Here is a 27,591-nt window from a genome sequence, read left to right as displayed (position 1 = left end):
AGTTAAGCCAACTTCAGTGCTACCAGAGCAGGACCAAGGATCTTGCCCACATACTTAATAAAACGTAAAGTCCACTGTCTTCTATTCTATTTTATATAGTTCTTATACTATGCTCCTCATTGTGATATCTCATTTAGCTAGATCTCTGTGTCTCTACCGATCAAGGCACCGGGGCAGTCAAAAGGCCTCCAACCACATGATTTGACTTATCTGTTTATATTTTCAGACTCTCCCTTACTTTTTTACTTTCTTTGGGAAGCTCAAATCAAATAGGGTTTTCCGTTTGCTTTCTATTGGAAGTATCATGTATTACCAACTTTGTTTTGATTAGCTGACTCTATGGATGACTGGACAGTTAATGGGACGATATCACAAAAAATTTTAAGCTGTGTAGTTGTGATGGGAAGGAATGTTAGTCAGGCTGTTCAACAATTTGGGTCTGATCCTCATTTAAATACCCCATTTCTGCACTTGGGGTAGGAGAGTGCACGAGGGGGAAGTTAACTTTAAGCCACCTTTACACTTCTTGTATACCGGTGTTTACTTGGTCCCTAGTGTAAGTTAGAGTAGACTCATGGTTTTATAGGGATATCTATCAATGAATCAATTTCAACTGTTAAAAGTGAATAGCAATAGTGCTTAATTGGGAAGGTATCAGCTTACATAGTGTTTAATAGGGATACGTTCAGCTCCTGAAATGGGATCAAAGAGATGTTTAATGAGGTGTAAAAATTGGGGTGAAATTCTAAGCACCAGTCTATTACTACAAAGCTGTCCCATACAAATTAACTGCTTGAATATCGTTACATATAGTCATATATCATTTTAAGACTTTTCCTACTTTTTTCTTTCAAAAGCTTCTAATTGAAAAAACAAATGTAAACACACGTATAATGAGAGCAAATCAAACACATAGCATTGTAGTCTAGGAAATAATCTAGCATCTTACAAGTTACAAACTATCACAAAAATACAGTTTATTCAAACAATTTCTGATGAACAGATGACTGTTATAATCAGAGAATATTTCAGGTATCAGAGGGGTAGCCGTGTTAGTCTGAATCTGTAAAAAGCAACAGAGGGTCCTGTGGCACCTTTGAGACTAACCGAAGTATTGGGAGCATAAGCTTCGTGGGTAAGAACCTCATTTCTTCAGATGCAAGACTTGCATCTGAAGAAGTGAGGTTCTTACCCACAAAAGCTTATGCTCCCAATACTTCGGTTAGTCTCAAAGGTGCCACAGGACCCTCTGTTGCTTTTTACAGAATGTTTCAGCTTATCTTCCTATAATAAATGTTTTCTGCTTCTAGGTGACTTTGAATTTAATTTTTCTTACATCAGTAGATAAGAAAGCAATAGATGTAAATCCAAAGCCCCAGTGTCAACCTCCCAATTTTTGTACATTTACTATGAGTGTATTTAAAACTTGGAGTAAAAAATATGAAAATACATTGCTGGAATTCAGTCAAACTCATGAACATCTCTTTCAAACTTCCAGAGTCTGAAGCTCCATTATTGGCAGAAGCTACACAATGAAGTAATATTTCACTGTTGTAATCTGTAGTCAGAGCTTGTCTATCTGGCATGACAAAGAGCTCTTACAGGGTGTGATTTATAGAGGGAAAAATGCTTTTGGCCTTCCTCTATGGACTCACTACCTTGCCCAAAATCTCTTTTATGCAATTTTATTCCCAAACTTAAACCAACAAACAGTTTTTCTGTTCACCCATTGTATCTCAGGCTTTAACTGCCTCCACTCCCTGGTCTTTGGCAGTCCTGCCTCTCTCTGGTTCACTCTCAGCCAGTTCCTTCTTGCAGCCTGTCCTCCCTCCCTCAAACTCCATCTAAAGCTTTATAGCCTCAGGTCCAGCCCTGCCCCCTTACCTGGCCCAAGTGGGAGCATAGATGAGCTGGAGCTATTTAAGTAACAGTGGCCAGACACCCCGTGACAGAATTGTAAATATATTGTGGCTAAAACTGATTCTACAACACAGAACAGACCAGCAACCTTGTAGATTTAGAATGTAAATAGTGCACACCACTTGAATACTTTTTTCCACTTTCAAAATGAAAATACAAAACTTTTTTTGCCAGGGGGGAGGGTTGAGTGGATATTTAAATATTTATAACACATATAAGGGAAAAAACTAAGACCAGTAAACATTAGCCAATGAAACTAAAACAATTTGAATGAATTAATCCATTACAAACTTCATTCCAGGAGATGACAAAGTCAAATCTAATATCATCACTGTCTCTTCCTGTGGATCATGATCCAATGAAAATCTGTTAAAACTGATATTTTTTATTAATTTTTATTTATTCTTGAAAAGTTAAAGGATAATCCTGTTCTGCAGAAGGGGTTTCTCATTTTTTTATTCTAACTGCTGGACAAACAGGTAAATAATCTTGGCTGGTAGAAGAAATTGGGGTTTGAGAGAAGCTAGCACATTTTAAATAAAATATTATGGTCTTTTTTTTTAAATCTACCTTGGAGAAAATTGCATAACACATACTGCTGCTGGCAAAGCAAAATTAACTGAACCATGTTTGATTGTATTACAATTGAAATCTGATAACTGACAGCCAACTAAAGTTATAAATGTGTTTCCAAACAGAACCATCCAAGCCTATTGAAGCTGATGATTTCAGGGAAGGACTCAGCACACATTATCTCCCAGGAATACTAAAAGAACCTTCAGAAGGAGCATTTTCATGCTGTCATTCCATTACATACTGAATGAGGTAGGCTTTCATAAAATGATACATGCAGGAACCCTGTGCTAATCAATAAGCTATTTCCTTAATAAGTCTGCTCCTTCCTATGTTCCTATATAGCATTAGCATGCAGCAAACTGAATTTGCACAACCTATTTAATGGATTGATAATCATGTGCACACTTCTACTGATATGGTAAGCAGATTTTATTCTATTAACAGGTTTGTATATTATATATATATATATAAAACATTACTCATACATGTTTAATAGGTACTTGTCAGACATGTTTCACCTGAATACCTTTCCCAGACCTGAAGAAGAGCTCTGGATAGCTCAAAAGCTTCTCTCTTTCCCCAATAGAGGGTGGTCCAATCAAATATATTACCTCACCCACCTTGTCTGTCTAATATCCTGGGACCAACACGTAGGGTTACCATTCGTCCGGATTCCCCCGGACATGTCCGGCTTTTTTGAGTTAAAAATAGCGTCCAGGGGGAATTTGTCAATGTCCGGACTTCCCCCCCATGCAGAACGTGCGCGGTTTACAAGGCAGCCGGCCGGATCGTGCCACTCGCACGGGCTCCGGCAGCCAAAGCCCTTCCTTCACTTCCCCCTCCTCTCCCCTGAAACCTGAGACCAGTCCCCTCCTCTTCCTCCCTCCCCCTCCCCCCTGCATTCGCAGATTGCCGGCCGGCCGTTCGCCTCGGGCCTCTGGCAGTCTGGAGCTCCGACCCTGCTCCCCTCCCCCGTTGTCGAGCGCGCCGCTCTGCAGCACGGTAAGGGGGCCAGGGGTCAGAGAAGTGACAGGGAGGTTCTGGGGGGGGGGTAGTCAAGAGACAGGGAGCAGGGGGGAGGGTTGGATGGGTCAGGAGTTTGGGGGGGGCTGTCTGGGGGTTGGGGGTGTAAGGTTTTGGGCAGTCAGGGTACAGGTGGGGGGGTCTCAGGAGGGGGCAGTTAGGGGACAAGGCACAGGGAGGCTTAGGTAGGGAGTGGGGTTCTGAAGGGCAGTTAGGAGCAGGGGTCCCAGGAGGGGGCAGTCAGGGGACAGGGAGCAGAGGGGTTTAGATGGGTCAGGAGTTCTGGGGGGGGGGGCTGTCAGGGGGTGGGGGTGTGGATAAGGGTTGGGGCAGTCAGGGGACAGGGAGGGGGTAGGGTCCTAGGGGGCCAGTTAGGATGTGAGGAAGGTCTCAGGAGGGGGCAGTCAGGGGACAAGGAGCAGGAAGGCTTAGGTAGGGGGTGGAGTCCTGGGGGCCAGTTAGGGGCAGGGGTCCCAGGAGGGGGCAGGAAGTGGGAGGGAGTGGAAGGGGCAGGGGCGGGGCTAGGACAGGATGGGGGCGGGGCTAGGGCGGGGCTCCTCCCATCCTCTTTTTTGATTGTTGAAATATGGTAACCCTACCAACACGCCTACCACAACACTGCAAACAATAAATCATCTATCACGTTCAGGTTCCTTCCTCTCTCAATACAGTAGGAAACAGACATTAGAGATTTTGGTTCTCTCTAGTTGAGGGTATTAACTGCCATGGCCTTGTGGTTCCTTCTCCTAGAGAAGAAATTTGGAGTGTTATTGCTGTTGAATCTCAAAATTAACTGATTAGTTAAGGTCTGCCCTGAGATTTCTACAGTAAATCAAATACCTCAACACATAGGCCCAACTTGCCTGATTTTATTGACTGCTAACCTTGTGTGCTTAGACTTACAACTTTCCATTTACACTGTGAACATGCAGGGATGACAACTTGTTCTCTGACCAAGAGAGTGGAAGGCTGGAATCCCACTGTTGTGTCAGTGACCTGGTTCTTTTCTGACCAATAATGTTGGCTGTGACTGCAGTATTATCAATCACCACCGACATAGTCCCGTAGTGCATTGATGCAGTCAGCTCCCTGAGGGCCATACTAATGATTTATACTGTCTGCTTTCTAATTTGACCAGATTCCTTGAATCTGAGCTCCCTTCTGTATAGGTTCTCCAGCCAGATTGATATATGTTGTAAACACAATTTTCTCTGAGTCAGATCTTGGGATCAGAGAGCTGTGCAGAGCTCCTTCCTTTACACTAGCTCCCTGGAGTAGATACAAAGTCTGGGGCTCCCTGCTATTCCTCTTGCTGCCTCCAACTGGTAGATGTGCTCCTCAGAGCCCATCAGTTACCATTCTCCTTTCTTTCCATGGCCTTTCCAGTCCTTCTGTGGGCATGGGGGGCCTGAAGGAAGGCAGAGCTGGTAGCTAACATGGCAGATCATTCCCCTCCCCCAGGTGCCCTCCAATCATGCCCCCTCACTGACACCTCTTCCTCAAGAAACAAGGGAAATTAACTACCCAAAAACATGGTTAATGCAGGTCTTCTTTACACTACAGCGCCTTTGCCAGTATAGTTATGCCAGCTAGATTCACCTCTGCTTAATACCCTCTTCAACTCAAGAAGTGTGCTTCAGATTCCTGCTGGCACTGCCAGTCTGACATGCCTTCTCTGGCTTGTCAGATTAGGTTTATATCTGCTGGTGAAAAACAACTCCACTCGTTAGACTGCATCACAGGCTGATGAACCACCTGTGGTTCATTAATTTTATACCAGTGTAACTCCACTGATTTCATTGGGGTTGCTCCTGATTTACACGGCGACAAGTGAGGAGAGAATCAGGCATAGGCACCGACTCCGTGGGTGCTCCTGCTCTCAAGCACCCATGGAAACAAATAGTGGGGGTGGTCAACACCCACCAGCCACAGCCGTTCAGCTGTGCCGCTGTTCAGTTGTTCGGCAACTGGCATGGGATCTCAGGGGAGAGGGGGCAGGAAGAGGCAGAGAGAGGGCTGGGCCTCGAGGGGGAGGGTGGAGTGGGGCGGAGCCTTGGGACGGAGTGGGGGTGGAGCACCCACCGAGAAAAATAAAAGTCAGCGCCTATGGGCATAGGCCTTGAGCAAGAAGCACACTGCTTGAAGCCCAGTGACCGGGGCATACCTTTGTGCTGTCAGCAGACACCCCCAAAGGGGGAAAACAACAAGTCCAATTTTTTTTAAATATAACTAAAAGTTACTAATTATACCAACTACTAAACTAACTCTATTATTATTAGATACAATATTATACAACAGCTGAAAGAAAAAGCTGTTCTTGTGTTGAACAGAGGTTCCAAATGACCATCACTGGTAGTGAGAAGAAACGGTGTGGGGACTAGGGGTTATGCTGTCCTTTGGTGTGCAGCAGCAGAGGGAGCTCAAGACAACAAAGAGGTATCTCTGAGGGAAATAATTTCCGACGGCTGTGTTATGGACACACAGACACTAAGAGTGGAATACATATATGCAATCATTCAAAGACAGTTTTTGGCCAGTTTCCTTATCCCCTTGGATAACCTCCTTATACCTTATATATATATGTATCCTTATACCTCTCTCATTCCACCCTGATAACATTCTCAAGTGTTTCACAGAAAGGGAAACACAGTTTCAGCTTCGACTGTGAAGGAAAATATTTCCATTTAGTCTTCTTACCTTTACTGTACCCTTCCTCACGTGACTCCTTCTTAGGAGGGTTGTCTGGGGGAAGGTCCAGCTACTACTATTCAAAATACTGTGGAGCAAGAAGATTGACTTTGGTCTCCTCTCCTTGTGATCATATACATTGGAAGGAATCAAAAGACTGCTGTCTAGGTCTTCTGGATATTTTTTCCTCTCTTGCTGAACACTGCATGCATTAAGAAACTAGGTGGTGGAGAACCATAAGAGGATGACTGAAGGAAGAATCACTCCCTATGACATTTGTTTCTTTTTCTCCTAGATATTAGAACTCTGTGTATTTCTTTTGGGATCTGTTTTTCCCCCTGCTCCTCTGACAGACTAGCTGATATGTTGTAGTGCTGCTGGTAGGAGAAATCTGATGATTTTTCCCATCTTGAATAAGGGTAACATGAGATTATTGTCTGCTTTCAGATTCTTTTTTCTATCCTTTAGATCAGTGGTTCTCAACTTATTACACATTGTGGGCCACAGGGGCCGGGTGGCAGGGCAGCAGCAGCCCAGACCCCGATCCTGGAATCCCTCTGTGCAGGACCAGCCGGCTGGCTGCCCACTCCGGACCCCTGCCACGTGGCTGCCCCGGACCCCGTGGGGCCACCAGGCTTCCCCAGGCCCCCCAGGCGGAATGAGCTGGCTGCCTGCCCTGGACCCCCACTGCGTGGCTGCCTCAGCCCCGGAGTTCGCGGGGCTGGGTGGCTGTCCTGAATCCCCTGGGGCCGGCCAGCCAGCAGCCTAGGACCCTGAGGGGCTGGCCAGTTGCCCCAGACCCCCGCCGCATGGCTGACTGGGCCCCTGGAGCTCGCGGGGCCAGGCAGCTGCTCCGGACCCCCATGGCGCGGGACTGGACAGCTGCCCTGACACAGGACTCGCACTGCGCAGCTGCTCCGGACCCCAGAGTTTGTGAGGCTGGGCAGCTGCCCCAGACCCCTGACCCTGCAGGATCAGCTGGGAGCCCCAGACTTCCTACCCCACAGGGCCAGCCGGCAGCCCTGACCCTGCATTCCTGCCACATGGGGCGGGCGGGCAGCCCTGACCCCCACCAGGCAGCCCGGACCCCTCCACAATGGGCAGCTGGGAGGGAACCTGGCCACCCTGGCAGCCTTTAGCACACAGCTGAGCTGGGTCGCAGCTGTGTGCTAATTGGGCCACATGTGGCCCGCGGGTCCACTGTAACTTTATTTCATCTACCCAGAAAAGCAGGTCCCATAAATTTATCTGACTATGATCCCAAGAAATTGTGAGACTGGTGGTCCCTGATCCCGTCTGGGGTGTGTGGGGGGGAGGGGTAATCTCCTTCTCCTGCAATTATAGAATGTCCCTGATGTGAACACAGACAACTGGTGGTTTTGGTGGGGCTCTACCCTGCCAAAAATGTAGATATTGTATTAATAAGGAAAATACTGAGTTTGGAACAGAAGATCGTTTATCTTACTTTATCAAAAGTGGACAAATTTAGTCAAAATTACTCATTAAAGTGATATTCAACAGCTATTATTATTTTTAACTGTAGCCTGCCCTTTCATCTCCAATTTAAAAAATAAATAAATAAAGTGTCTATGCCCCTGCCTGTTGAGGGACTCTGAAAGGAGAACACCATCTGCTGCCATGCCATAGAATATATGTATTAACACTTGAAAGAGTCAGGGAAAGATTTGCAAAAGTGCTTAGTGTCCATAATTGGTGCTGGATTTTCTAAAGAGCCCAGCTCCCATTTAGGCATCTAAATCTGTGGCCAGATTTTCAGATATGCTCAGTCCCAACAATTCCATGTTTCTTAAGGTGCATAAATAGGAGCTGTGCTCTGTTGGCTGCTAGGGACATAGGGAGGAGACAGTGGGATATAGTAACTCCCATCTTTAATAAGGGTAACATGAGATTATTGTCTGCTTTCAGATTCTTGGCAAGAACTGGAAACTGTGGCCCAGGTATTTCTATACCCTCTCCTGTTGACTTGGAATTGTATATCATATCTACTGCTGGCTTTTCTGTGCCTCTGGCCTCCATGGTACACTTGCCTCAGGCACCTGCCCAAACATGTTCTATTGGGAACTGTTGTAGTCCGTTAAGGTTTCTGTATGGCTGGCCGCTGAGGCTAAATAACAGCTCAGTGAAAGCTTAGAATCCAATAAATCCAAGAGAGTAGGAATAAAAACATTCCTTGTACTCTCCGATTTTTGTTTGAGTTTCAGCTGTGTAGCACAGAATCTGGAAAAGGCTGTATATAGCTGAGAACTAAAACTGGATGGGATTTAAGCAACTGGGGCATTCACTCTGTGTCAATGACTGAAAGGTTTGGTTCTGACTCCTGCACTGCAAGTGGGCTGAAGATGAATAGAAGAATGGAATTGACATAGTTAAATTTGTCTGTCCAGACCCACGAACATGATACAGTTCTGTGGTGACCTAGAATCCTACTTTCAACATCTCCGACTCAAAGAATATTTCCAACATACCTCTGAACAGCATACTAACCCACAGAATCCCCCCTACCAGCACTACAATAAAAAGGATTCTGCGTGGACTCCTCCGGACGGTCGAAACAACAGACTGGATTTCTACATAGATTGCTTCTGTCAACGTGCAAAGGCTGAAATTGTGGAAAAGCAACATCACTTGCCCCATAACCTCAGCCATGCTGAACACAACGCCATCTACAGCCTCAGAAACAACCCTGACATCATAATCAAAAAGGTTGACAAAGGAGGTGCTGTCGTCATCATGAATAAATTGGAATATGACCAAGAGGCTGCTAGACAGCTCTCTAACACCACGTTCTACAGGCTATTATCCTCTGATCCCACTGAGGATTACCTAAAGAAACTACACCATCTGCTAAAAAAAACTCCCTGACAAAGCACAGGAACAAATCTGTACAGACACATGCCTAGAACCCCGACCAGGGGTATTCTATTTGCTACCCAAGATCCATAAACCTGGAAATCCTGGACGCCCCATCATCTCAGGCATTGGCACCCTAACATCAGGCTTGTCTGGTTATGTGGACTCTCTCCTCAGACCCTACGCTACCAGCATTCCCAGCTATCTTCGAGACACCACTGACTTCCTGAGGAAACTACAATCCATCGGTGATCTTCCAGAAAACACCATCCTAGCCACTATGGACGTAGAAGCCCTCTACACCAATATTCCACACAAAGATGGACTACAAGCTATCAGGAACAGTATCCCTGATAATGTCACAGCTAACCTGGTGGCTGAACTTTGTGACTTTGTCCTCACCCACAACTATTTCACATTTGGGGACAATATATACCTTCAAGTCAGCGGCACTGCTATGGGTACCCGCATGGCCCCACAGTATGCCAACATTTTTATGGCTGACTTAGAACAACGCTTCCTTAGCTCTCATCCCCTAACGCCCCTACTCTACTTGCGCTACATTGATGACATCTTCATCATCTGGACTCATGGAAAAGAAGCCCTTGAGGAATTCCACCATGATTTCAATAATTTCCATCCCACCATCAACCTCAGCCTAGATCAATCCACACAAGTGGTCCATTTCCTGGACACTACTGTGCTAATAAGCGATGGTCACATAAATACCACCCTATACCGGAAACCTACTGACCGCTACACTTACCTACATGCCTCCAGCTTCCATCCAGGACACACCACACGATCCATTGTCTACAGCCAAGCTCTAAGATATAACCACATTTGCTCCAATCCCTCAGATAGAGGCAAGCATCTACAAGATCTCTATCAAGCATTCTTAAAACTACAATACCCACCTGCTGAAGTGAAAAAACAGATTGACAGAGCCAGACAAATACCTAGAAGTCACCTCCTACAAGACAGGCTCAACAAAGAAAATAACAGAACATCACTAGCTGTCACCTTCAGCCCCCAACTAAAACCTCTCCAGCGCATCATCAGAGATCTACAACCTATCCTCAAAGATGATCCTTTACTCTCACAGATCTTGGGAGACAGACCTGTCCTCGCTTACAGACAACCCCCCAACCTAAAGCAAATACTCACCAGCAACCACACATCACTGAACAAAAACACTGACCCAGGAACCTATCCTTGTAAAAAAGCCCGATGCCAACTCTGTCCACATATCTATTCAAGTGACATCATCATAGGACCTAATCACATGAGCCATACCATCAGGGGCTCGTTCACCTGCACATCTACCAATGTGATATATGCCATCATGTGCCAGCAATGCCCCTCTGCCATGTACATTGGCCAAACCGGACAGTCTCTCCGCAAAAGAATTAATGGACACAAATCTGACATCAGGAATCATAATACTCAAAAACCAGTGGGAGAACACTTTAACCTGTCTGGTCATTCTATGACAGACCTGCGGGTGGCTATTTTACAACAGAAAAACTTCAAAAATATACTCCAAGGAGAGACTGCTGAGCTGGAATTGATATACAAACTAGATACAATCAACTCAGGATTGAATAAGGACTGGGAATGGCTGAACCATTACAAACATTGAATCTATCTCCCCTTGTAAGTATTCTCACACTTCTTATCAAACTGTCTGTACTGGGCTAGCTTGATTATCACTTCAAACGTTTTTTTCTCTTACTTAATTGGCCTCTCAGAGTTGGTAAGACAACTCCCACCTGTTCATGCTCTCTGTATGTGTGTATATATATCTACTCAATATATGTTTCACTCTATATGCATCCGAAGAAGTGGGCTGTAGTCCACGAAAGCTTATGCTCTAATAAATCCTGTTCTTTTTGCGGATACAGACTAACACGGCTGCTACTCTGAAACCAGTTAAATTTTGTTCATTTGTACATGGCATGCAAATTGGTTAAAATTCTATAAAAGTTGTTTTGGGTTTTTTGCATACAGGTTATTTCCATGGGCGGTGGGTATAATAGGCCAAGGGAGGCTCTGCCTCCCCCCAGCACTGCTGCAGCCACTGGACCCCTAGTTGTGGGGTTTGGCGGTGAATTTTTGCTTTATTATGCCCCATGCAGGTTCCGGGGAGGCACATACTGCCTCCTCAGCCACCCTGGAACATGTATGGGGCATATCAAAAGCATCTTCTAACACAGTGGTCTCCAAAGTGGGGTGCGCACACGAGGACCGCTTTTTTTTTTTGCTTTGGCAAAAATGGTAGAGCTGGTGTGGCAGAGGGTGCGCGCTCAAAATTATTTTACTGATGGGGTGCACGATCAAAAAAGTTTGGAGACCACTGTTCTAACAGACACTTTTCCCCTGGGTGGGTTGGGTCCGGGCAGGGGAGGCACGGCACAGCTGCAGCCAGCCCCGGGTTCCTCTGGGTGTGTGTGTGGGAGGCTCGGAGCTTTGGCCAGCCAGGGGCTTCACCGGGTGGGGGGCTCATGGCTCCAGCTTTGGGGGGGGGGGCAAGGCAGGGAGTCTTGGGGCTCCAGCGCTGGGGAGGGTGCCAGTGGAAGGGGCAGAGCTGGGGGCTAGCCTCCCCAAAGGGGGGTTCTATCTGCTGCCCATGGTTATTTCCCATCTTAGATTACATATATCACATTTTTGATTACCACCTAAGTCATAACATCTGAATTTTTGCTAATGGGGAGTGGGAGCTTTGGTTATAGCCATTCAGATGCACTAAATAAATACATAAACACTCACAAAAGGAAGCACACACATGCATGCAAGCCAGAGATGGAACCAGTCTCATCCTGGTGGGGGGGCTGAGGTGGGCCTTAGCCTCCCTCCCCCCCCCAATGGTCCTGCCTCTGCTCCTCTTCTCCCCACAGGGTCCAGCCCCCTGGCCCTGTCGGATGCTGGAAGCCAGGGCCAGGTAAGAGCTGCCCGGGCGGAGGACCTAGCTCCAGGGCCAGCAGAGCCTTTGGGGAGCAGTGACCACAGGGGCTGGGGAGGAGCCCGGGCTAGAGTGGGTAAGTCTGGGCCACTGTGGGGATCCCCAGACCCACCACCTGCATTGGGTGGCATGCTCCAGCAGGCAGGAACACAGAACAGGGGCTAGCACCCTTGCCCCCTGCCTAGGCTTACTTCTCTGTTGCTGCTAGAGCTGGGCACCTGGCCAGCAGCTGCCACTCTTTCCAGTCCACCTTCAGAGCTGGGTGGCTGGAGAGTGGCAGCTGCTATGGGGTGACTACAGGGGGGCCAAGGCAAATTTTGGGGTGGCTATAGCCCTCACAACACCCCCGCCCCCAAGTGCCACCCCAATGCAGACACACACAAATAAATTTGTTAGTCTCTAAGGTGCCACAAATACTCCTGTTCTTTTTGCGGATACAGACTAACACGGCTGCTACTCTGAAAGACAGTACATGGGAACTCACAGTATACACACATAGAGAGATGGGTATACAGCAGTGATTCTCAAACTTTTGTACTGGTGACCCCTTTCACATAGAAAGCCTCTGAGTGCGATCCCCTTTATAAATTAAAAAGGCTTTTTAATATATTTAACACCATTATAAAAGTTGGAGGCAAAGCAGGGTTTGTGGTGGAGGCTGACAGCTCGCAACCCCCCATGCAATTACCTTGCGACCCCCTGAGGGGTCCCAACCCCCAGTTTGAGAACCTCTGGTATACAGCATATAACATACACACTGTACACACACATACAAAGTATACGCACACACGAGATGGCCATTCACATACACCCCCACACAATAGGATATGCAGCATAAATGCACTGTAAACACTCACGGGCATGCACATAATACACGAACTATAAGCATACATAGGTACACAGTAAGCACAAACTTCATACATACACACTTTGTGAATTATTTTACCTTTCTAACATATTAACACTTCTAGAAACATATATTATTAATAATCTCAAAGATTCTTTTCAACCTTGAGGATAATCAAGGCTTAGATGGCTTCTCTTCCTCCATGAAGTCAGTGACATAGTGGAAGTCTCTCTTTACCATATCTGATATTCAAGTTATATTAATTCAAAAGTCAATAGGATGGTATTTTCCCCACAAACCACTTTGAGCTGTGTAAGAGGTCAACCTAACACTTATGCTGGAAAACCTGGAGAAGCTTTCAAGCTCAAGGCACATCTTCTGGAGGTTTTGTCCCCAATTTTCTTCTTCGTTTTTCATAATTAGTATTGTTACTGAGAAAACCCGCTTCTTTTGCCCATCAGGGAGCAAGGATCACTCCGCTAGTAAAGGGCAATCTGATTATTCTTTACCCTGTGGATTTAGTTCAGCAACATGTCAAGATAAATCATATATTTAAAACTATAGTTATTTTCCTTACCCTTAAAAGTCTGGGCTTTAATTTCATATTTAGTCAGGGAGAAGGGAAGATGAGAAGTGGAATTTCTCCTCTGCATTACTGTACATGAGAGGAGATTCCATTTCTTACCCTTGTGACACAGAGACTCATGGGTGCCAACCTGAAAAAGGTTCATTGTTCTTTCCGAACAACTCTTGTCTCAGACCTGACAAACTCACTACATCTAATATACCACTTTCATGGTATTTATCCACAGAGTGTAGCTTGTGAGGTCTTTATTGAAAGCTTGTAACAACTGTCAGATGTGTGTATGGGTAACAGTTAAGGAACAATATATGTAACTATATTGAAAATTATTCTCTTATGGTCTTGGAGTAAAAGTTAGTCACCAGAAAATGTTATGTCTTGGTGATGAACCTTTGAAGCAGGAATCAGAGGGGTAGCCCTGTTAGTCTGGATCACCCTCCCTGGCTAACCAATTATGTAATGTATGTTCAATTGCCTACCCTTCCCCCATCCCAGAACAGTCAATGGAAAACCATCAAAACACCTGCAAACAATCAAAACCACTTGGAGGTAAAAAAAGGAACCTTAGAGCAGACTAGGGATCACCCAATCTATGAATGGTTTCAGAGTAACAGCCGTGTTAGTCTGTATCCGCAAAAAGAAGAACAGGAGTACTTGTGGCACCTTAGAGACTAACAAATTTATTAGAGCATAAGCTTTCGTGGACTACAGCCCACTTCTTCGGATGCATATAGAATGGAACATATATTGAGGAGATATATATACACACATACAGACAACTCCCACCTGTTTATGCTCTCTATATGTGTGTATATATATCTCCTCAATATATGTTCCATTCTATATGCATCCGAAGAAGTGGGCTGTAGTCCACGAAAGCTTATGCTCTAATAAATTTGTTAGTCTCTAAGGTGCCACAAGTACTCCTGTTCTTCTTTTTGCCAATCTATGAATAAAGACAAAGGGCTGCTTTAGCATAACACAGAGCAGGGAGAGGCACTCTGGATCTGTTCACTGATAGAGCAGTGGTGTTTTTTCATGAAAAATTGGAGCCTGGTTTCTCTGAAACCAGCCAGCTCTGAACTTTGGGGGGGAAAGCTACTTTATTAGATAGGAAAGGTAAATATTAATAAGTGTAGGCCCTAGTTCATGTCTTATTATTTTGTTTTGTATTGTAACCACTTGTTTCCATCACTCTCTCTTGTTTCTAGTGGAATCTCTGCTCTTTCTTAAATAAACCTTCTTTTGTTTCTTTACAATTGCTGTGTGTTATACAGGAGCAGTGATCTAAGGTAAATCTGGTAAAATGGGGTTACACTGCTTTTAGGATTTCTGAGAGTATTCAGTGTCAGGGGATAGAAATCATAGGGGACTGATTTGAGGGGACTTGGGGACTGGGTCCAGTTACCTCAAGCAGGACTTTTTCACACTAGAGGCAGGGGTAGCAAGGGGTGTCACAGACCCAGGTACCCGGAGAACCATCACTACCCTTTATATGTTTAATCACTTATGTTTTTCTGTTCATCCTCTCTTCTGTCTCCTGTTTTCTTCTCCCATTACCCTCTGTTCTCTGTCTCCTTTTATAGGAGGACTTCAGACAGAATAAACTTCCTCTCTTTACTGCAAGAACACTCAGGCTATCAGTTTCAATGGTGATAGTGAAAAGCGCTGGTTTATGTACTCACTTCCAAGGCATCAATGTGTGTTTACATTTGCAGCACTTCCATCAGTACAGCCCTCTCCATTTTGACAGTACCTCTTGTGGGGCGGGGGTGGGGATGTGGGGCATCCTGGGTCCCTGCATAGACTCCTCTCCCCAAACACTGATCAGCTCCAGTAGCTCAGCATTGTTCTAAACTGGGTGTCCTTTGCTCCATGGAGCGGGCATTGTCACCTGGCCAGATAAGTGAGCACTTGCCAAGAAAACAGGAAGGGGATTTTCAAAGTTCCCAGGGCTTTACAGGGGGAGGGGTGGATGTCTGTTTACCTGGCCTCAGAGCAGCAGAGGTCTGATAGAAGGATAAAAGGACAATATGTCCCGAGCTGGATATGCTTTTGATCGCCAAAGGAAAATAGAAAAGTTTAAATATTTCTAGGCTTGACAGAATTCAATATTTTTTTTATAATTTTGATGGATAATATCAGTGTTTGTTTTTAACCATTTTTAAAGATTTTTATTGATTTAAATTTTCATAGTTTTGCAAAATTATAGGTTTTAAACTTTTTTTTAGCAATTTAAATTTTCACATTTGCAGGAAATAATGGGGGGGTGTTAGACAATAATTATTTAATGGCAATAGATGTCAAGATTCAAAATTAAAGCTTTATAACCATTAAAATAGAAACTGTCAACATCACATGTCAAAATATACAAAATAAATATCCTTAAATCAAACTCTAGTAAGTTCTCAAGCTGCATTTTTCTCACATTTCCAATCTGTAAATTTTGATTATCAATGGAAATATTTTTCTTTGGTTTGGGTGTGTACAGTGAAATCAATGCTTACCGACATTTAGTGATAAAAATCTAATCCTTCCAAGCCTACATATTTCTAAAAAGTTAAAAAAAATTAGGCCAACATTTTCAAAGTCAGATGTCTAAAGTTAGGCTCCAGAATCTGTAAACATAAATGGCGTGAATTATATAGGTGCTATTGCTAAGCATCAACACATCCTGCTAAAGTCAATGAGAGCTGAAGGTGCTCAGCACCTTTCAAAATCAGGTAAGTTCTATTAAGGCGCCTAAATATGGATTTAGGAACCTAACTTTAGGCAGTCATGTTTTAAAATTCTGGCCACAAACTATAAAGCCTGATTAAAATTGTTGTACAATAAAATACCCCAATCAGTTTAAATAAAGGTACCAAGTCAGAAATTAGAAGGGAAAAACCTTATTGAGTCTTTTAGATTCTGTGAGGTTGATTAAAACTATGTTTTTGCCCTGTGGAGATATAGCTAGATGAATATCGCAAATATAATCTGTCATACTCAGTGACACAAAGGACTTTAAAATGTATAAAAAAGACAAAAATTCATTTTTATTTTCATGCTGTTTTTAATTTTAGAGACAGCTCCAAATGGCAGTCAGGTCATCTATTCAATATCTAAAATTATTTTTTACCATTTCCAGTATTTATCAGGTAAGGTATTAAGAGAAGGCCATACACACACTGTGCATTCCAAAGCACAAAAGAAGGGAGGAGGGCTTTTTCATGTAACACCTTAGGAATTCTCCCCAGCAAAACACTTCCAGTGTTGAAAGACAGTAGTAATACTGTACCTTGATTTCTTCAATTTCGTCTGGCACGATCTTGTATGCAGATATAGTCCCACCCAACCTGAAATTGGGAGAAGAAAATATTCTCATAACCAGTATCACAAAGCGTGGAATGTTGTTCATGTTGTCACTGTTATTTCTTAGTATGTTAGTCCTGAGCGTTAACTTGGTATTTGAGCAGTTCAGAAAATGTTTCTTTCATTAACCAAATAAAAACCTTTAAGTAGTTAAAATGAGCATCAGAACCAAAGTGTGCTTGGCGAGCCTGAGAGGTAAGATTACGTCAACCAAGCAGGAATTACCATCATTAGGGCTTTATTCTTTACTTCAACTGTCATTAATTACCAGATTCTACAATTTTTTTTAAATTATAAAATAATAAAATATAATATACCCTGGGGAGTTGGCAAACTAATTTCAAACCAGACCTAAAAACGGGGGTAACAACGGGGGCTGGGAGGAAGGACCTAGGAGATATCAGTAGGAATATGCAATTATTCAGCAAAGGGAAGTGCACAGCATGATGGAGCAGATTTTTTGGGGGTAAAAATAGCTAAATAGAATGGACAAGTAGCAGATCTAAGGCTATGTTTTAGTCACCGATATTTTTAGCAAAAGTCATGGACAGGTCACGGGCAGTAAACAAAAATTCACTGCCTGTGACTCGTCCATGACTTTTACTATATACCCCTGACTAAAACTTGGGGGGAGGGGAGACAGCTCGGGGGGGGGAGGGGGCCTAGACCGGGAGCGCTGCAAGTGGTTGGGGCGGGGTGGCGCCGCAGGTGCTCGGGGTGGGGGATGCACCACGGGTGCTTGGGGTGGGGAGGGCAGCCTGAGGGGCACCACAGGTTCTTGGGGGGTGGGAGGGGAGTTTGTCGGGGCTGGGACAGGTTCCCTACCTGGCTCCTGGGAAGCAGCAACCTCCAGCCACAAGCTCCACATGTTGCCTCTGCTCCACCCCAAACCCCAGTTCTGTAGCTCCTATTTGCTGTGAACCGCGGCCAATGGGAGCGGCGGGGCGGTGTCTGTGGGCTGAGGCAGCACATGGAACTAGGAGCTGAGGGAGGGGAGTTCCTGTCGTCCTTCCGGGGAGCCCTCCACAGGTAAGCCCTACCCCAATCTCCAGTCCTGAGCCTCCCCACACCGAAACTCCTGCTGCTGGGGGGGCTCGAGACTACCCCAGCAGCAGCCAGTGTGACTGCTTAGACAGACCGACGGCTGCAGAAGTCACGGAAAGTCATGGAATCCATGACTTCTGTGACCTCCATGACAAACACGGAGCTTTACTAATTAGTAAGTTTCTTATAGGTATTGTGGAAGATATGGATCTTCAGGAGACATTGAAGAGCCTGATCCAAAGCCCTTTGAAGTCAACCGTTGGAAAGACAACCATTGACTTCAATGGATTTTGGCTAGTATCCTATATGAAGAGAGAGGGTAGCAGCTTTATGGACCAATTCAGGAAGGGCATTCCTTATACAGGGACCAACGTGGAAGAAAGTGCAGAGATAATTGTGGAAAAAAGAGACAAACAGAACAACTCATTTCTCATAGACCATCAAGAACTATTGGATTGTAAAGCCTACAGAAGGTAAAAACTTCTGGCTGCTACAACTCTGAGCTAGATTTGAAATAGCAAACAAATATTGAACATACCACAAAAAAAGCCCCTCAGCCATAAACTCCTAAGGTAGCACTGTTTTCTGATGGCACTTCCGTGTTGATGTATATTACCAAATATGTGAGGCACCAGTAGAGATTCATTTTGCTCCACATACCTAGCTCACAATTCAGCAGTAAAGGAGTTATAGAAATTCATTTCATTTAAATGCCATGGTCACATAGTTATGTTTTTTTTAATCGTTCACATTTTTAAAAATCCTCCAGAGTTTGAAATCTCCACTTAGAAAACTGGAAATTCAATTTCAATTTCATCTCCTTAATGATTCTGTGATTTCTTTTATAACTACTTATTTGGGAAGTTTTAATAGATTTACATGTAAATATTAAAAATGAAAAAAATAATAATTACAACACTGAACTTATCATTTTGCTTAGAGAAACATCATACAGTAATCTAATCATAACATTTGTCAATTTAGCAGGGCCTGCCAATATTACAGAATGACCCTCTTTACATCACCTGGGACATGTTGTTTTTGGTTATTTTATTAAACGGAATGAAACTATTGACTCTACTCATATTTATCAAACCAGGGGTATCTATCAAATGTTAATATTCAAAAAAATTGTACAGGTGTGCTGTTTTTTAGGAAAAGATATTTTGAGTATTGAATAAATGGTAATCAAAGACCTGAGTATCTATTTGTCCTTTATTTTGCTGGGTACATAAATGTTGTGGTTTTATTTTTAAACAACATGTCTACTGCACATGCATACAATCTTTTCTTCACCACAATTTCTCCAATATTTATCCTCATTCAGTCTCTATTTTTTAACTAGACTGGTGTGAGGTACCACTGAAAAAATATCTTAAAGAAATTTTATTTTATCATACTACAAAGTAAGGTTGATGGTCCTTATTTCCAGATCAAAGCCCATTTCTCTGGCATAATTTGCCTATCCAAATTCTTTCCCACCATATCATGCATTGCCTTTTTTTTTTAAAAAAAGAAAGTTGTCTGGAAAGATTGATATGTTGGTTTTAACTTTTGTGTTTCTTAATCAAAGCTTCTATTAAAAATAGAAAGATACTTTTTAAAAAAGTTGAGAAACATGATGCCTAAGTAGAATGTACTGGTACAAGGGGAGAGCGAGCCAGTTATAGTTTTAGTTTCTAAATAAATTAGAAAAGTTTCTTTGGTAAACAGCTGGCCAACTGCATGTATTCTCAAAAAGAACAGGAGTACTTGTGGCACCTTAGAGACTAACAAATTTATTTGAGCATAAGCTTTCGTGGGCTACAGCCCACTTCATTGGATGCATGTAGTGGAAAATACAGTAGGAAGATATATATATATACACACACACAGAGAACATGAAACACTGGGTGTTACCATACCCACTATAAGGAGAGTGATCAGTTAAGGTGAGCTTTTATCAGCAGGAGAGAAAAAGAACTGTTTGTAGTGGTAATGAAAATGGCCCATTTTCAGCAATTGACAAGGAGATATGAGGAACTGTGGTGGTGGTGGTGGTGGGGAATAAGCACAGGGAAATAGTTTTACTTTGTGTAATGGCCCATCCACTCCCAGTCTTTATTCAAGCCTAATTTAATGGTGTCCAATTTGCAAATTAATTCCAATACAGCAGTCTCTCATTGGAGTCAGTTTTTGAAGTTTTTTTGTTGTAATATTGCAACTTTTAGGTCTGTAATCAAGTGGCCAGGGAGATTGAAGTGTTCTCCAACTGGTTTTTGAATGTTATAATTCTTGACGTCCGATTTGCGTCCATTTATTCTTTTACGTAGAGACTGTCCGGTTTGGCCAATGTACATGGCAGAGGGGCATTGCTGGCACATGATGGCATATATCACATTGGTAGATGTGCAGGTGAACGAGCCTCTGATAGTGTGGCTGATGTGATTAGGTCCTATGATGGTATCCCCTGAATAGATACGTGGACAGAGTTGGCAACAGGCTTTGTTGCAAGGATAGGTTCCTGGGTTAGTGTTTTTGTTGTGTTGTGTGTGGTTGCTGGTGAGTATTTACTTCAGGTTTGGGGGCTGTCTGTAAGCAAGGACTGGCCTGTCTCCCAAGATCTGTGAGAATGATGGATCGTCCTTGTAGATCCTTGATGATGCGCTGGAGAGGTTTAAGTTGGGGCTGAAGGTGATGTATGAAACCTGTATGTATTCCATGGCTCTCCCTACCCAAAAAACCCCCCTCAAGTAGCCTTTGTAAAGGATGTGTATTTGAAGACTGTATACTGCAAGACCTTACTGTCATTTGCTGCTCCTGTTGAAGCAATGGGACTAAAACTCACAATAATAAGTACTGTGGCTGGTGGTATGCATTTGCAGGATTAGGTCTCTATTTTACAGGCACTGATATTCTCCCCCAAGGACATGCTACCCTGGTTCTGTTCATATCAAGAAGCATTATCCCTGATAATGACAGTACAGTTCTAGGAATATAATTAATTGATATTCCCCCTGCAGGGTCTGCTGCAGAACAGAACTAATTATTTTCTAGGTCCTACAGAAGTGAAACCCATTTAGAAAAAAATTTAATGACAAAGCAGTGGAGAATTATCAAATATTTATACAGTTAAATTCTCTCTCTCTCTTACTTGGCAGGGATGTTTTTTTCTTTCAGCTAGAAAGACATACATGCAGTTAGAATATAATGAAATACAGCTTTAATTTATTATACATTTTGCTTTTTTAATAAAAAAAAAAGTTTTCAAACCAAAGAGGATTTGGCGTATGTGTTCTGGCTATACATCTCTCTACAAGCAGGTCACCTTTAAAACTGATTTGTTGCATGTGGAGTGAAACTGCTTTATGAAAAAGATGTAGGCTATGTCATGATAGGAAAAATTATCCCTGTAATTCACCACCGGTGCACGTTCACTGGTGGTAGCATAAGTGGATACTGAGGCATAGACAGGACACAGGCATTTTCACCATCATGGTATTTAACTTATGAGCAGTTAGATGACATAGGGTATGTCTACACTGCAAATAAAAAAGCCCCAGGGCAATGAGTCTCAGAGCCTAGAACAACTGATTTGGGCTCACGGGCCTTGCATTGAGGGGCTAAAAATAGCAGTGTAGACGTTTGGGCTCAAGCTGGAGCCTGGGCTCTGAAACCCAGTGAGTGGGGAGGGTCTCTGAGCTTGGGCTCCAGCCCAAGTGGGAACATTGACACTATTATTTTTAGCCCCATAGCAGGATCCCATGTCAGTATACCTGGGCTCTGAGACTCGTTGCTGCGGGTCTTATTTTGCAGGGTAGATGTAGGGTTTCACTGGTGGTGAATTGTGTGTCTGATTTTTGCCAATGACAATACAATACACTGAGGGCTCTGATTTTCCACTATGCCTGAGCTTTGCTCAAATATAATTGAGAGAAAGTTGCAGGGAGCTGGCTGCCACATGATTAAGAACAACTCTGCCTTGCTATAAGTTAGGGCTGCACACGAAATGCCCTAATGTTACTTGGAGTAAAGTCCATGCCAGTGGAGGTGAGGTGTAGCAGAGCTCCATTCTGCCATGCTCCCTCCTCTCCATGTCCTACCCATGCCCTGGAACCTCCCAATACATCCTCTCCTTCTCCTTACACCAGTGGGAATGGGAATAGGAGGATACAGAGCCACTACTGAGAGATTTACACGAGTGGAAAGTTCCTCTGCACAGGGAGAAATCTTCACTAGCCACCCCTTGACACAAAGTGGCTTTAGCAGACCAGAGATTCCAGCCCTGAAACTTCCCTTCACCATTCTCCCAGGTCAAGTCAATAAATAACTCAGAATAATTGAATCAGTAGACTCATGTGGATGAATTAAACTCTACCACTTTTATGTTAATGAATGTAACATGTTTTAAATAGAAATATTTTGATTTGTGTCGTGCAGTTTTGCAACTGGATTGTAAGTGTGTGCCTGGAACCACATAGTTTGGTGGATACTGACTGATAGGGAACAAGGATGAGTAGTTTTGATCATAATTCTGACTGGTGTATCTGAAATGGTTCCCAGAGAGAAAATGTGGAATTGCTGAACTATATATGAGAGTGGTTTCACCGCTAAACTGGTTCAGTTTTCTTCCTGTGCAATGAAAACTTTACAGATCCTGTGGACTTAATCCATTTTCCAAAGGACTGATCTGTGTTAATCAAAGCTATATGTGTCAAGGGCTGATCATTTTATCTTGGGCTATATGTGATAGGAAAATTAAATTTAAGACAAATACCAAATGTAAAAGGTGACAGTGATCCAATGTTAGGATGAAGTAATAGCAATTACTGTAAATTAGTTACCTCGGGAAAAAATACTGAATCATGAGACTGTTTGTGGACAACATTATTCATATTAAACAAAATGAAACCTCGCATGCTTTTACTGTGTTCTTCCTTTTATGATTATCATACTTGGACCTCACTAAGTTCAGAGTTCTGGACTGGTTTTCATTTTTTCAGTGCCATTGTAATGGATGGATTGACTGAATCACAAATGTATCAGTGCCTTCAATTATCATCATAAAGCACTTTCTCTTAGAGCTCTGAGCCTGCCAAGGCGCAGATATGTCACACTGAACCCCAAAAAGGGCAAAACTGGAAAGAGTGAAGTGGATCATTTTGCTTAATATACATATATATTAAAACACTGTCTTTGACAATAGAGCACTTTCAATGTCAGTGGAAATGTCAAAGGTCACACTGTTTACATTTATGAAAAAGAATGAGATACCTCTAATTATGTCATTGTTTAAATACAGAAATGGTCACTCAACCATACCTCTTTTACTCTGTTTCACGGCATACACTATCACAAGCCAATTTATTTCCCAATTCCATAGTGCCATCCTTGGCTTGACCTACCTGACACCACAATTAAACACTTTTAAATTAAGTCGGAAAAAGAACCCCAGCATTACAAATAAACAAAGATACTTGAGCCTATAAATGGCTTGCAGCTCAGCCAGAGAAGTCAAGCTATTCTGCACTACATTCAGTTCAAAATGTTCCACCCTATGTACTGCTCCCCCATTCATCTATATCAGTGAGGCTTGATGGGAAACAATTACGATTTAAAATTCTATGGGACAAATATAATAGCAAAGCAATACAATAGATATGCTTACACCTACAACCATTATGCAATCATATCATATAATGAAACACCAATCTACCAAGGAGCCAAATTATTCTTACACAACTTAGAGTAAAAGAACTCAAAATCTCTCCTTCCCCTGAGAGAATTGGGGGAAAGGAAGAAAAAGCAAAATACACAGAAAGAAAATGGATGCAGATAGAGAAGGAAAGGGGAGAAACATGAAAAGATTCACAGAGTATTATATAAGAAAAAGAGAAAAAAGGGATGAAGAAAAAGGAGAGAAAAAGCATTTCCTCATGCATGTCTATCTGCCAGCTCAAGCTAAACATGGCAAAAACAGAGCTCCTAATCTTCCCTTCTCAACCCTTCCTGGTACCTCCTTTCGTGATCACTGTAGACAACATCACCACTCAGGCCTATCAACTGGGCAACATCTTTGACTCAGACCTCTCTCTCTAGGTCTTCACTTGCAGGCTATAGCTAAACATTACCAATTCTTTCTGCAAAACATCTCTAAGATATGACCTTTCCTATCCATCCACTAGGCTAAAACTCTATCACACCTTGGATACTGCAAAATCCTTCTCTCTGACTGTGCCAAATACAAACTTGCTCTGCTCTTTTCCATTCAGAATGCTGCTGCAAAGATCATTTCCTGGTCTGTTGCTTCTACCATAACCCCTCTATTTCAATCCCTCCACTGGGTCCCCTTTCTCTACTGCATCAAACAAACTTCTTGTATTTACTTTCGAGGCCTTTCATAGTCTGCCGCTTCTGGAGGTGACTCTCTCCAGCTCATCAGTAAGTCACATGGGGGATGGGGAATAGTGGAGGGATTTACTCTTTTACTGTACTGTAATGTATCTGTTATACAAATAAAGAAAGAATTTTGGTTTCCAGGACTGTCTACTTGGCACCTTTCACCAGTGTAAAATTTACACATACAGAAAATTAAAACGGTATCACTAGTTACTAGCCCTTTCTTGAGTGCACTTTCACATAGAGTACAAGTCACTACTGGGCAAAATTCAGCACACAATTCTGTGGTCATACTGACTTTGCTAGAAATGGGCAGAACCAATCATTAAAATTCAGTGCACTTCACACAAGAGTAGTAAAAACTTGTCTATTCTGATCTGGTAAGTGCTCCGAACAGGAAGTTAAAGCAGAACAAAAATTGTTCACTTTTATTGGTGTTAGTTTAGGTGTCTTACAAACCTCCCCCAAACAGACAGCCCCACCATGTGAGAATTGGGTGGTGGTGGGGGGGGGGGGGGCGGAGGGCTACACAATGTCACACATACAGACAGAGGATGATTAAAATGTCAAGATGAGTGATAAGAAAACAGCATGTCTGAAGAACATGAAAAACAAACCAAGACTGCAGGTCAGCCCAAGAATCTGTGCATCTGATCTGAGGGAAATTGAAAGATATGATTTTAAGATTTCTCTGGAGTACTTTCAACTGTCACTGCCAGCACAACCTCTGTCTGGCAGTGTATTTATATATTTTAAAACACTAATTCTGAAAATAAGCCAAAACATGTCAGGATCTCTTTGTATACACCGAATTATTTTCTGTGTAGTTTGCAAGTTAGAATTGTGATGGGTTTTCCCTGTCATTATCATCCTTTTCAAATATCATTTAGAAATACATTTATTCTTCAATGAAATACATATACATTTTTAAACTTCTTAGGCAGCCTTGGACTGAGGCAGTGTTGTTTTGCTTTCATAATCTTAGCTCTGACCAAATATGTCCCTATATGCAGTTCTATGTTTAGAGAGTGTCATGAGAAGCTGAGCTTTTGATTCATCTTTTAAACCTTAATAAATGAGTCATGCTGGATGCAATGTAGTGTTCTAAAAATAACTGCATCCAGCTTGGCTGCTGCCATTTGCAGAAGTTCTCAGATGCCACTTTAATTAACATTAATCTTTTCTCAGGCAGATCATGCTGTCTAAATGATGCCAAGGCTTTCACTGCTATCAGAAAGCCACACGTCATCAATGAAATTGTGCTTTCCTCTTTAAAAAAAAAAATATATATATATCCCTCTGCTCATGTTTTTCCAGACCTATTTTACAATTACATTCATGTTATTTACCAAAAGGAACTCTCTTTTGATGTATTTATAAACGATTCAGACTATTAAAGACCTGAAATGTTTTTGGAGAATGAATGTGTGATTGTAAGCAGATCAGAGGACTGGGAAACAGCATTCTTAGGCTTTATTTCCAACTCTAACCCTGACTTATGCAACCTTAGGCAAACTTCCTTAGCCATATCTTCAAGTCTAGCTGAGCCACATACAGTGCAGGATTTAAGGGGGTTAGGCAGCAAAGAAAGGAAGCTGTGCTCTTCCCCAATCCTGGGGCAGGGCCGGCTCCAGGCACAATTTCAGGGGCGGCATTCCGGACACCTTTTTTTTTTTTGCTTTGGGGAGGCAAAAATCCTAGAGCTGGCCCAGTCCTGGGGGCAGAGATTAAAGCAGACTCAGCTAGATCTAATTTATGCAATCTTGTAAAGGCCCCCTAGTAGCTGTTAAACCTTCCAGGAATTATCATAGCATATTGTTTTGGCCATGCCACCTACACAACTGAATGTTGGAAGGTGCAGAGCTCATATAGATGGCTGTATGCGAAGCCAGAATTTCCCTATGCAAAGGGAATGCCCACCTGCCCTGGTAAGGCAGCTTTACATCCACTTTGAGTTGCAAGATGTATCGGATGTTAAGGATCTTCCCTAGCTTCATTCTAAGATGGTTATAATAATTAGGGATGTCACAACAATTTTTTTTTCTAATTTTGAGCCCACATGAACATTTGGGAATCTAAATTACGTTAAGAAATGAAATGATTTGAAGTTCATGTTCTATCAGTTCCTGTCTGTTGCTGACAATAGCAGATAGGGTTAGCTAGAAAATATGATTTTTTTCCCTCATGAATTTTCATGGGAAAAATCATAATTCAAAAGTTTCTTGTTGGGAAAAATGGTTTTCCTTTGAAAACAAATTAAAATTAAGAAAGTGTGGAAAAACCTATATTTTCTCCCACCTTTCTACTGTTTTTCAATATTTGACCATGGTAAAACAGTAACAACGTGTGAAAGTGGGTTTCCCCCCACTTTCTGACAGTTTTCCAACTGGAAAAAATGCCAATATTACTTTTATGTTACGCTCACTTAAAGAGAAAGTTAAAAGTAAAAGATTCCCCACTTTTCTAAGGTAAAAGGGAAAAAAAGTTAAAAACAGAAGAGGTGGGTATTTTCCCACAATTTCAAAATGGAATAGCTTAAAAGTACTGAAAAGTGATGTTTTTCCTACCTTCAGAAGGGGAAAGGACCGTTTGATATCCTGCTCTTTCTTTCTGCCATAGGGAGACGTCATGGAGATACCACCAACTCCACTTAGTTCCTTCTAACCCTAGAAACCTGTCCATTATACGTCTTTGATATCTTCTGCAGCGGTGGTGGGAGGCTGATGGCCAACCCTTCTCTACTTTGGGGTAAGAGGCTGCTCCCTCCCTAATCCTGCGTCCTTGGTAAACATGTCAAGGAAGCCCATTGTCCTCCTCCTACTGCAAATAACAATGTATAGGGGGCAGGTTGCCTTCGCTGCGTCCCCCCATGGGTGCTCCACTGTAGGTGCGGCAGTGCCTTTGTGTCTGGAGTTGGAGATCTTCAATAGCAGTGCCCATTGAACCACACATGCGCAGCTCCCCTCCTTCACGCTGTGCACAGGACGTATAATATAGCGCTTTGTGGTCCGACTGCCCTCAGTTCCTTCTCTATCAGAGCTTCATGTTACGCTCCGAAGCAGAGGGTGTCCGCGGTAATCTTCGGGGAGATAATGCAGCCAACATGGAGATTTTGTTGCGGATACACCAATTCCATAATTTGATTGCTTCTGAGCATAGGGAATGGTATCTCGCTCCTCCCTGCCTGTTGATGTAGTACATGCAAGCGAGATTGTCTGTCATGACTTATAGAGTCTGATGTTTTAAGAGTGGTAAGAAATGACGGCCAGCATTTGAGACCGCTCTCTGTTCTAAGAGGTTGATGTGCAGGCTGTATTCGGTGGTGTCCATCTGCCCTGCCGAGGT

At 43.0% G+C, this 27,591-nt stretch overlaps 1 protein-coding gene across 6 annotated transcripts in view; it reads right to left on the bottom strand.

Moving 5' to 3' along the window:
* The window catches only part of GPHN (gephyrin), a 453,097-nt gene that overhangs the window by 285,765 nt on the left and 139,741 nt on the right, over positions 1-27,591 (bottom strand). Inside the window, exon 2 of one of the 6 annotated variants that reach the window (XM_054026836.1) lies at positions 16,751-16,808. The exons of the other annotated variants lie outside the window; for them this stretch is intronic. The gene's annotated coding sequence lies outside the window, so the exon portion shown is untranslated. The remainder of the gene's footprint in view (positions 1-16,750; positions 16,809-27,591) is intronic. 6 annotated transcript variants of the gene reach the window in all.

The sequence above is a fragment of the Malaclemys terrapin genome, chromosome 4 (assembly GCF_027887155.1).
Source record: "Malaclemys terrapin pileata isolate rMalTer1 chromosome 4, rMalTer1.hap1, whole genome shotgun sequence".
Classification (NCBI taxonomy): domain Eukaryota; kingdom Metazoa; phylum Chordata; order Testudines; family Emydidae; genus Malaclemys; species Malaclemys terrapin.
Note: the sequence above shows the minus strand (reverse complement) of the source record. Positions and strands in the feature narration are given on the sequence as shown.